Below are 10,459 nucleotides of genomic sequence, written 5' to 3' on the forward strand. Positions count from 1 at the left end.
GAGAGAGAGTGTGTGTCTGTGTGTGTAAACTACCCAGTCTTATTGTGTGCCCAGTTGCTGTTTCAGGTGAATTGGTCCTTGTGTCTCCAAAAACACAAAAGCTGTGAGCGACTTAACTGGGGGAAAGAGAGTGCTATACATTCCAGTGGGTATTCGTCCAGTAACCTTCCACACACACTAACATCCCTCTTGCTGTACAGTGACTAGTCCTGCACACAGTGCTTCAGCTGCAAAACAATGTAATGTCACCATAGTCTTACCAGAGCATGGGACAGCTCCTCATTAGAGAGCGGTGTCTGGTGGGGATTTAATCAGAGGGTCACCATGGCCCAGCTGAGGGGGGAGCTTTGGAAGGAGAGTCCTTCAGAGTAACTCTAGCAAGTGTGGTAAGCTAACTGCCCAACCAACTGAGCTAACCGACCTCACTCCAGAGACGTGCCCTATATAACCAAATCATAGCCAGCCTGCACCTCAATAGGAGCCAGGAGAAAGGCCACTCGGCCCTCACCCTAACTCAGAAGGGAGAGCACAGGGAGCTGATGAAGGAAACAAGCCTCGCCCACGTGGCCTTCTGAAGTGGAGATGAAGGACAGAGCAGACCCGACCTGCTGTTTGCTTCCCCGAGACTGGCCTGCTCCACCTTACAGTGAGAATCGGGAGGAGATTTCACTTCTCACTGAGAGGCTGCAACTCCAATCTAAATCAGGCTGGTTGCCTCCGAGACTCATGGAAGAGTGCAGCACGTGTGTAGTCATAACCTCCAGTGGGTGGATCAACAGCTGGGAAATAGCGTTTAGAACCTTAGACCATCTGAAATAGGAACAGGAGGAGACCACGGTGGGCGGCACGGTGGCACAGTGGTTAGCACTGCTGCCTCACAGCGCCAGCGACCCGGGTTCAATTCCCGCCTCAGGCGACTCTCTGTATGGAGTTTGCACACTCTCTGTATGGAGTTTGCACATTCTCCACGTGTCTGCGTGGGTTTCCTCCGGGTGCTCCGGTTTCCTCCCACAATCCAAAAATGTGCAGGTTAGGTGAATGGACCATGCTATATTGTCCGTAGTGTTAGGTGAAGGGGTATATGTAGGAGTATGGGTCTAACTGGTATAAACTTCGGCGGGTCGGTGTGGACTTGTTGGGCCGAAGGGCCTGTTTCCACACTGTAAGTAATCTAATCTAAAAAAAAACATCCAGCCCCCCGAGCCTGCTCTGCTGTTCAATAGGATCATGGATGATTCAACATTTGATTTGGGAGCTGAAACCAGGACAATACAGAGACAGAGAATCAAATTATTCTGCTATGAGTAATCATCAGACAGGAGCTGGAATCAGAGAGAGCGAACGCACACACACACACATACAAAGAGACACCAAGACACACACATACACAGAGAGACACAGACACATACACACATACACACATACACACACACAGGAATTGTGGGATTCAGGCTGTCAGTGGGAATTTTGTTACAAGGGGCGAGCTCTGGATTGGGGAGAGACAAATGAGCAAAATGCTAGAGAGCGGTTTGATCCCACCGATCTCACTGCTTCCCTCTCTCACTGCAGCTCTCCTGTCTATTTCTGTGTTCCCAGCTCTCTCTCCCACATCTTTCCTTCAATCCCTATCTCTCAATATCCTTTACATCTCTGCCCTGTTTACATTTACCGGTAGACTCCCTTTTCCCCCTTTGTCACCTCATCAGGTTTTTCAGGAATGCTTAATCATTCAATCTTTCACAATACCAACACCTTGCTCATCTCTCTCTGCATCAATCATTCAGTTCTGTGGGATCTTGCTATTCTTGCCTGTACATCTTGCATTGGAGCAACTCTAAACCCCCCACCACCACCACCGCCGACCATCACCCAACTCTTTCAGCTCTATCTCTCTGCTGTTGCAACTCCTCTCTCTCTCTCTGTCCTATATCACTCCCTGGAATTTCTGTCTTACTGTCTGTCTGACCTTCTCTTCCTGTCTTTCTCCTCAATTTTCATGTTGTATCTGTCTGACATTATACTTCTCTTCCTGGGGTTTCACCCTCTCTCTCTCTCGGTCTCTCTCCTGCTCTCTCTCAGTTCTTCTCACTTCCTCACCCTCTCTCTGCCTGCCTGTCTTTCTCTTGTTCTCTCCCTCCCTCTCTCTGTCTGTTCAGCTCTCTTTCTCCTGTAGTTTCTCTTGTTCTTTTTCCCTGGACCCCTTTGCTCTGTCCCAGTGACTGGGGAAGGGGCAATGGGAAGAGTTTGCCTCTGTGCCTAGTCTCTCCCAGGATTTACCCCAACTGTGGGGAGGGGGGAGTGGAAGGAACATGGAGTACTTTTCTGAGTGAGTCTGAAATAGAGAAAAAGAGAAAGGGAGAGTGACAAAAAGCGAGAGAGACATGGAGAGAGTGAAGATGGAGAAAGTGTGGAGAGAGAGATGGGCAGTGAGAGTCAGGGAAACAGTGCGAGTGAGAGAAGGACAGAGTGAGAGAGAGGGAGAGAGAGAAGGACGTATATGGAGGGAGAAGTATATGTGTGTAATTGGCGATGGTTTCAGAGTGGGATCTTTCTGTGCATTACCGTAGTCAGTCAAAAGGTGAGTTAGTTTTCTGTACTATGTCCTCCAGCCCAGGGGCTGTGAGTCTTCATGGGAAGGGGGAAAGTGGGGACAAGGAGGGAGTGGGACAGCCAGAGACAGGGGGACGGTTTGATGGGGTTTTCGGGTTGGTGGAGAAAGGAGGGGCTATTGTCAGAGAGAGATGGGGGTAGGATAGCATGTGATGCAAAGTTTGAGACAGGGCAGAAAAGAGGTCTCCTCATGAAGGATAGTCAATGAGGCCATTCAGGGGCCAATCCTGAGTATCGTGAACAAGTCCAGGATCATTTAATGGGGGTGGGGGCATAATGGGCAGAAAGGATTCCATCTGTGATGCAAATCTTCTGTAATTCTGGGACTGGGATCTTGCTGTGCATTAAAGCAGTCACAGGCCAGTCAGTCAACACTGACTCATTTACTGGTGTGAGAAAGTGAGGATTGCAGTTGCTGGAGAGTCAGAGTCACAAAGTGTGGAGCTGGGGAAGCACAGCAGGTCAGGCAGGAGAGTGGATGTTTCAGGCCTGACCAGCTGGGCTTTTCCAGCTCCACACTTTTCCACTCATTTCCCTCTGCCCCAGGGAGTGGGGCTCACAGCAATGTTGGGGGCACCAAAATATTTGAGTGGGGCACATTTGGTGAGGCAATTACTTGGGAGGGAAGATATTTAGGAAAGAGTATAAATTTTGGAGGAGAGTGAAAATGGGGGCAAAATATTCTTGAGGGGGTTCAAAATTGGGTGAGCACTTTCAGGTCTGAAATAGGGGAGAGAGAGAAAGGGAGGGCAAGAAAAAGAGAGAGAGAGATCGAGAGAGTGGGGACAGAGATGAGAGTAAATGGGCAGAGAGAGACAGGGAAAGGGAGAGTGAGAAAAAGGCAGTGAGTGAGAGAGAGCGAGGGACAGGCAGAGAGAGAAGGACAGAGAGAGGGAGAGAAGGACGATCAAACTGAGACAAACAGGAGTTAAAGCATGGACAGACTGAAGGAGTGACACACATTATTCCAGTTGTTTCTAGCTCTATCTCGCTCTCAATGGTTTTGCACACTCCCTCTCTCCCATGTTTCTGAGGTTTGCTTTAAACTGTCTTTCTATCTCTCCCTCTCCAGTTCTGTCTTTGGGTCTGCGAAGCTGCTTTCTCTCTGTGTCTGTCTGTCTGTCTCTTGTCATGCTGGTCTCCTCAGATGGCCTCCAGAAGATTCAAGACATCAGCCTGCAGGTGAACCCTTTCTATGTTCATTTCTGGATGGTTTTCTGGAACTTTCTGTAGTTCTGGCCAGTTAGGAGAAATATTTCCAACCATTTGGATGGCTTGCTACTGTCAGTTTCCCGGTACCTTCCTGTCTGGGCCCTCCTTTGTTTGGTGGAGACGTTGTTAGGGATATGTCTGTCCTGGAGAAATGTTGCCTTTTACATTATGCTGATGACATTACCATTTGGCTGCTGTGTTTGCACTGTGCCTGGAGTGTGGGTTTTGTGATTTGGGAGATTTACTTGGCCAATATACCTTGGCTGTCTGTCTGTGCTTTAGCCAGGAGGTTGTGACATTTCCCCCAACTCATCCATTTCGATGGAAATAAGCTTATATAATGAATTGCAAACTTTGTCACTTGGTGTGAGAAACAAAGATCACTCACTTCAATAATTTCAGCCCAAGAGAAGATCTGAAGCAATCAGTATGTTTATTATACGCTTGCAAGCTTGGTGCCTGGAACAGGGCACGCAGAGTTTAGCAAGTACATACCTTATATAGGATTCACTACTCCAAACACGGTGCCCATTACTATTGTTTATCTCTTACCTTATCCGGCCTTGTGCATAACAAAGTACAAGTTTGACTAGGCCATTTCACCACAGCCTGCTGTGGCCCATTGTTAGATATATCCTCCTTCACTATTATCTATTTCCCCCCCCCCCCTGTGACATTTCCTCCCTTTCCCTAATCATATTGATCCTTATGACCTTTAAATTGGGGTTTGTTTTTGTGTTTTTGCAAAAGTGGGAAACAGATGCTTATAACGACTGCTTGTACAAACATATCTGGCTTAACCTACATCCTCACAGCACCTTATCTATTTGTCTACCGTTGTTAGCAGGCACATTTCATTCTTGTATGCACATTTTAGCTAATACAAAAACAATTATATATTTCCTTCACATAGCTTTTATTATTTTTCCTCAGTTCTTCGGTGAAACAATTATACACTCGTGTGAGTGCATTTACCTTGCATAAGTAATTATAATTGCAGAAATAACACTACTTTACCTATATCCCACACCGCGCACCAAACCGAGTGTCCCAATGAGAATGTCCTTACAGCTGTCATTAACCCAGCCCTTGGTGAGCTGCTGTCACTCACAGTGAGAGATGTTGGTTGTGGGTGTCCTCCTGGAACAAATATTTACGCTGTTTGCCACTAACCCAGGATGGGACTTTCGCTTGGCTGGCCTGCCTGAGCTCCTCCCTCAGCTGTTCCACCATCCCGTTACCGTAGATTCTGCACAGGATGTGGTTTTACTGCTCACCGTCTTCTCTTTTTGGGCCGTTGGTGATCTGGTTAATCGTGTTGGCATGACCCTCCAGTCTGGTCACTAAGTGATGGTTAGCCTGATTCTCCACCAGTTGTCCCATGGTCTCCTCTGGTTTTTCTGTATTCAGTATTTTCCAGGCTCATTAGAGAGTTGTTGGGTCAGGATCCTGAGTTTATTCAGCCAAGTCAGCTTACTGACCGACAATACTCCTGCCCTGGGAGTGGACTCATACACTGTGGCTAAATCATTGATGAGTTCCCTTTTCTTTCATCTGCTAATTGCTGTTCTGGGCTTTCCCTCATATTTCCCTGTCCCTCACCCCCTTATCCTGTGGGTCAGGTGGCAACATAATCATTTTAATGGGGAAGGACATTACTTTGGTTACTGTATCCCTGATGCATTCATTATGATTGGCATCAGTTTGTGATAAATGTTAGTGAACAAGGTATTGTTTGTGGGTTTAGTGACTAGTCCATTGCGAGAACCTGGTGTGTATGGGACAAGCTGCGGGGGGGGGGGGGGGGGCGGAGGTGGAGGGAGCCTTCACTCCTGGTCTCAGTCTGTTTTTAATTTTGTTCCTGAGGAATTCTCCCTGTTTGAACTCTGACCCCTTTTCTGGGCTGGTGCTCAATAGCTCACTACCATGCACCCGTTCTTGAGGAAATCGCACCAATCGCTTGTGATCCCTGAGCCTCTGTACCACAATGTGGAAATCCCGAAAGTCTATTTCCTATTCTGCAATTAATTAGAAGAGGGCCCAAGCCTCGTTACAGGGGCATCTGAGGGGTCAAATCCCAGATGTCCCTCCTTCTTTCTGAGACAAGGGAGACAAAGATCTGGCCCAGTTTCTCATCGCTAAGAGAGGTGCAGGTCATAGCCCCAAAATTCCAGACAAATTGGACAGAGTTTCCAGATGAAGCTGACAGGGGAGGGGAGGGTCATTCCCCGGTTGTTGTTGTGCATTTATGCAGCGCCTCTGCCTTATCTTGCCCTCGAGCAGTGAGGACCGCTGCCTTCATCTTATCATGGATGCCCCTCCCTAGCTGTTGGCCCTCAGGGAGGGCTGAATGGCCTGCTGGACTAAGGCACATGGTGATTAATTCGGTTTGCTCCTCAGCGTCCACTCTGTGTATGACAGAATGTCGGTCAATCTCATTCAAACATGTATCTGGGTCAGAGATGGATCTTTTTGGTGCTGCCCAACAGCTGGGTGCCTGGACTGGCTGTTGTGTGCGGAGTGAGACAATCAGCTGTTTGACACTGGGTAACCACAGGATTCATGGATTCTGAGTTCGGCTGTGGGTCAGGGATGGGGGCAAAAGGTGCAGTTACCTGGAAGAAAGGCAGTGGGAGTTCCCATCTGTGGGCGGGTGTGGATGTGTCAGTGTGGGGCCTGTCATTATCTCCCTGGGGAGGTAGAACACCAAAGTCACACATTATCCCATTCTGGGAGAAGCCCGGGTTCCCTTGGCATTGTATTTGCTCCTGGCACCTCCTACTAGGGCCTGATGTGTGTTGCTCCGTGTTGCAGGTGTAGAGGACCCATGTAGCTGTTTGAAGCTCATACACTGTCCTTCCAGATTGTCCCCATCCCCAGAGGCCCTCGTTTCACTGGATTGGGCTCTTCCCAATTGTTACTGGAGTACTCCCATGTGGGTGATATTTTCCTGTAACTTTCTATCCTGCTTATTGTGTCAGAGACCTAGCTTGGTCACGGCCAGTAGGTTTCCCTAAGGTGACTGGATCCCAGCTGCCTTATCCCAGCCGGGGGTCCTCCAGGCTATCGGCAGTGGAGAGAGCTTTCCAGCTTCCATCCCCAGTTCTCTGTGGGCTTCTCACCCCAGCTCCTGTGCCAGGAATCCTTCGCTGCAAGGCCAGGCTGGCTTCCTGCCAAATTCTGCAGGACTGTTTCACATTTGTACCGGCTCGTGTTCCTATTGCTTTAGCCGCTTCTGTATTATGGGACACCTGGGTATGTTCATAGAGTCACAGAGTTCTACAGCATGGAGACAGGCTTTTTGGCCCAAACTGGTCCATCCACACTAACCCCGTTTCCCTGCACTTGACCCATATCCTTCCAATATGTTCCTCTCCATGTATTTGTCCAAAGGCATTTTAAATGTTCTTAAATGTATCCTCCTCGACCACTTGCACAGGTAGTTCATTCCGTATGTATGTCACCCTCTGAATAAAAGCATTTTCCCCCAGGTTCCCTTTTAATCTTTCCCCTTTCACCTTAAACTGATGCCCTTTCGTCCTCGATGTCCCAAGCCTTGGATAAAGAGTGAGTGCATTCACCCAGTCCATGCCTCCCATGATCTTATACATCTCTATAAGGACACCCCTCAGTCTCCTGCACACTAAAGTCAATGCCCTAGGTTGTCCAACCACTCTCTATAACTGTCTAGTTGAGTTCTGGCAACATCCTTGTAAATTTCGTCTGCACTCTTTCCAGTTTAATAACATCCTTCCGATAGCAAGGTGGCCAAAACTGAATCCTGTACAACTGCAACAGAAATTCCCAACTTCGATATTCCATGCCCTGACTGATGAAGGGCCCAGTGTGCCAAAAGCCTTCTTCACTGCCCTGTCTACCTGAGTTCAGAGAACCGTGCACCTGGAATCCAAGGTCCCTCTGTCCCACTACACTCTTTCAGGCCCAACCATTCACCATGAAACCCCTGTCTTGATGTGACTTTCCAAAATACTAGATCTCACACTTATCTATATTAAACTCCATTTGCCATTTCTCAGCCCAATTCTGCAGCTCATCAAGGCGCTGTTGCAATTGCTGAGAACCTTCCTCATTTATTTTAGTGTAATCTGAAAACTTTCTAATCATGCCTTAAACATCCTCATCCAAATCATTGATATCGATAACAAACAGTAGAGGGCCTAGCACTGACCAGCTCAGTGGCTCAGTGGTTAGCATTTTTGCCTCACAGCACCGTGGATCTGGGTTCAATTCCAACCTCACAAGATGGCCTGTTTGGGTTAAATCCTGTTAGAATTAAATTTGCCCCAGTATGGAAACAGGCCATTTGGTCCAACAAGTCCACACTGATCTGCCGAACAGTAACCCACCAAGAGCCATTCTCCCTCCCCAATATTTGCCCTTGACGAATGCACCTAGCACTATGGGCAATTAAACACGGCCAATTCATCTAACCTGCACATTTTTGGTGGTAAGAGGAAACGGGAGCCTCAGAGGAAACCCACGCAGACCAAGGGAGAATGTGAAAACTTCACACAGACGGTCACCCGAGGCTGGAGTCGAACCCAGGTCCCTGGCGCTGTGATGCAGCAGTGCCAACCACTGAGCAACCATACCACACCAACTGATTTTGTACGTTCTCCGAATGCCTGCATGGGTTTCCGCTGGGTGCTCCGGTTTCCTCCCACAACTCAAAGATGAGCAGTTTAGGTCAATTGGCCATGCTCAATTGTCTATCGTGTTCATGGGTGTGTAAGTAAGTTCCATTAGTCAGGGGTAAACGTAGAGTAACAGGGTACGGGAATGGGTTTGGGTAGAATAATCTTCAGAGGGCCAGTGGTCTTGTTGGGCTGAAGGGCCTGTTTCCAACAAAGGAGCAATTCTATAATTCTATGACCACTGAGGCACACCACTAGTCACAGGCCTTCAGTCGGACTGTTACCCTCTGCTTCCTACCATCAAGCCAATTGTGTACCCAGTTTGCCAACCCCACCCTGGATTCCATGCAATCTAACCTTCCAGAGCAATGTACCATGTGGAACCTTATCAAAGGCCTTACTGAAACCTGTAGAGTCGACATGTAACTGGCCTGCCCTTGTCAACCTTCCTGATCACTTCATCAAAGAACGCTAACAAATTTGTGAGGCACAGTCTCCGACGCACAAAGCTTTGCTGACCACTCCCAATCAAATGCTGTATTTCCAAATGCATGTATATCTAATCTCTCAGAATCTTCTCAAGTAACTTACTGACCACACATGTTCAGTTTATTGATTTGTAGTTCCCAGGTTTTTTTCTTTACAGCCCTTCTCGAATAACGGCACAACATTTGCTGCCCTCTAATCTTCCAGGACCGCATCCGTATCTAAAGATAATGCACAAAGATCAGCCAGGGACCCCACCATTTCTTGCCGTGTTGTTGGATACATTTGGTCAGGTCCAGGAGATTTATCCACCCTCATACATTCTAATGCATTTCACACTTCCTCTCCTGTGATATGGACTGTGTCCAAGAGATCATCACGAACTTCCCCAAGTTCCCAAGTCTTCATGTCCTTCTCCACGATCAACACAGAGGAGAAATAACTCCGCGATTCTGCACATACATATCCTATTGTCTCTCTCGTTATGCCTTTTCCTTTAATATACTTCAAGAATCTCTTTGGATTCACCCACATTTTCTTAGCCAAGGTCATCTGCCATCCTGATTTCCTTCTTCTGTAAACTCTTGTATCCCCTATGTATCCCCAGGGATTCCCTTGACCCCAGCTTCCTGTACCTGAGCCATGCCTGCTTATTTTTCTGGTTAAAGCCTCAATGTCTCTTGTCATCCAGGGTTCCTTATTCATGCCAACCTTGCTCTTCACACTCACAGGAACGCACACATCTTGAACTATAGCTATCCCACATTTAAAGAACTTCCATTTGCCAGAGGTCCCTTTGCCTGCAAACAAACTACTCAAACCAAACCCTGCAAGCTGCTGTCTAACTCCGTCAAAATGTGCTTTGCCCCAATGTAGAACTAGCACCTCTGGAACATTTTGTCTCACTCCACAATGATTACAATATTAATACAACTATGGTCACTGGTTCCAAAGTGCTCCCCCACTGTCACCTCACTCCGAAGATTATGGTTGGGTTGTTTACCTTGTTTTTAGAAGTAACTGGACAACACCATCAGCATCTCAATGTTCGCTTGTGGGACTTTATCTCTTCCATTGTGAAGGAATGGGACCCAGAAATCTCCATTTAATCTGGCTCCCATCAAAATTCCCAGGAACAGTCCGGCCCAGGTTACCAGTGTGCCCAGTTAACTGAAGCAAGGCACAGAAGGGATTCAAAGTGAATTTCACTGAAACGGTTTTCAAGTAAATATCCCAGATTAGTTTGAGAAAGGACTTAGATCTGGAGGAAAGCTTCCACGAAGTATCTCTATCTAACCCTCTGGAGATTTACAGCACATAGTGTTCTCTCAAAGTTGTCACAGTCAAATAAACAAAGGACAGGCTTAAATATTAATATTTCCATCTCACTGACCTGATCTGGGAGAAATGGGTCAGGGAGGGGGAGATTGCATTGTTGGGTGGGGATCAGTCAGGCAGGGGGACTGGTGGAAAGAGATGAGCCAGGGTGACGTAGA

The sequence above is a fragment of the Chiloscyllium plagiosum genome, unplaced genomic scaffold (assembly GCF_037043375.1).
Source record: "Chiloscyllium plagiosum isolate Xiang-an unplaced genomic scaffold, Cpla_swu_hap1 HiC_scaffold_18, whole genome shotgun sequence".
Classification (NCBI taxonomy): domain Eukaryota; kingdom Metazoa; phylum Chordata; class Chondrichthyes; order Orectolobiformes; family Hemiscylliidae; genus Chiloscyllium; species Chiloscyllium plagiosum.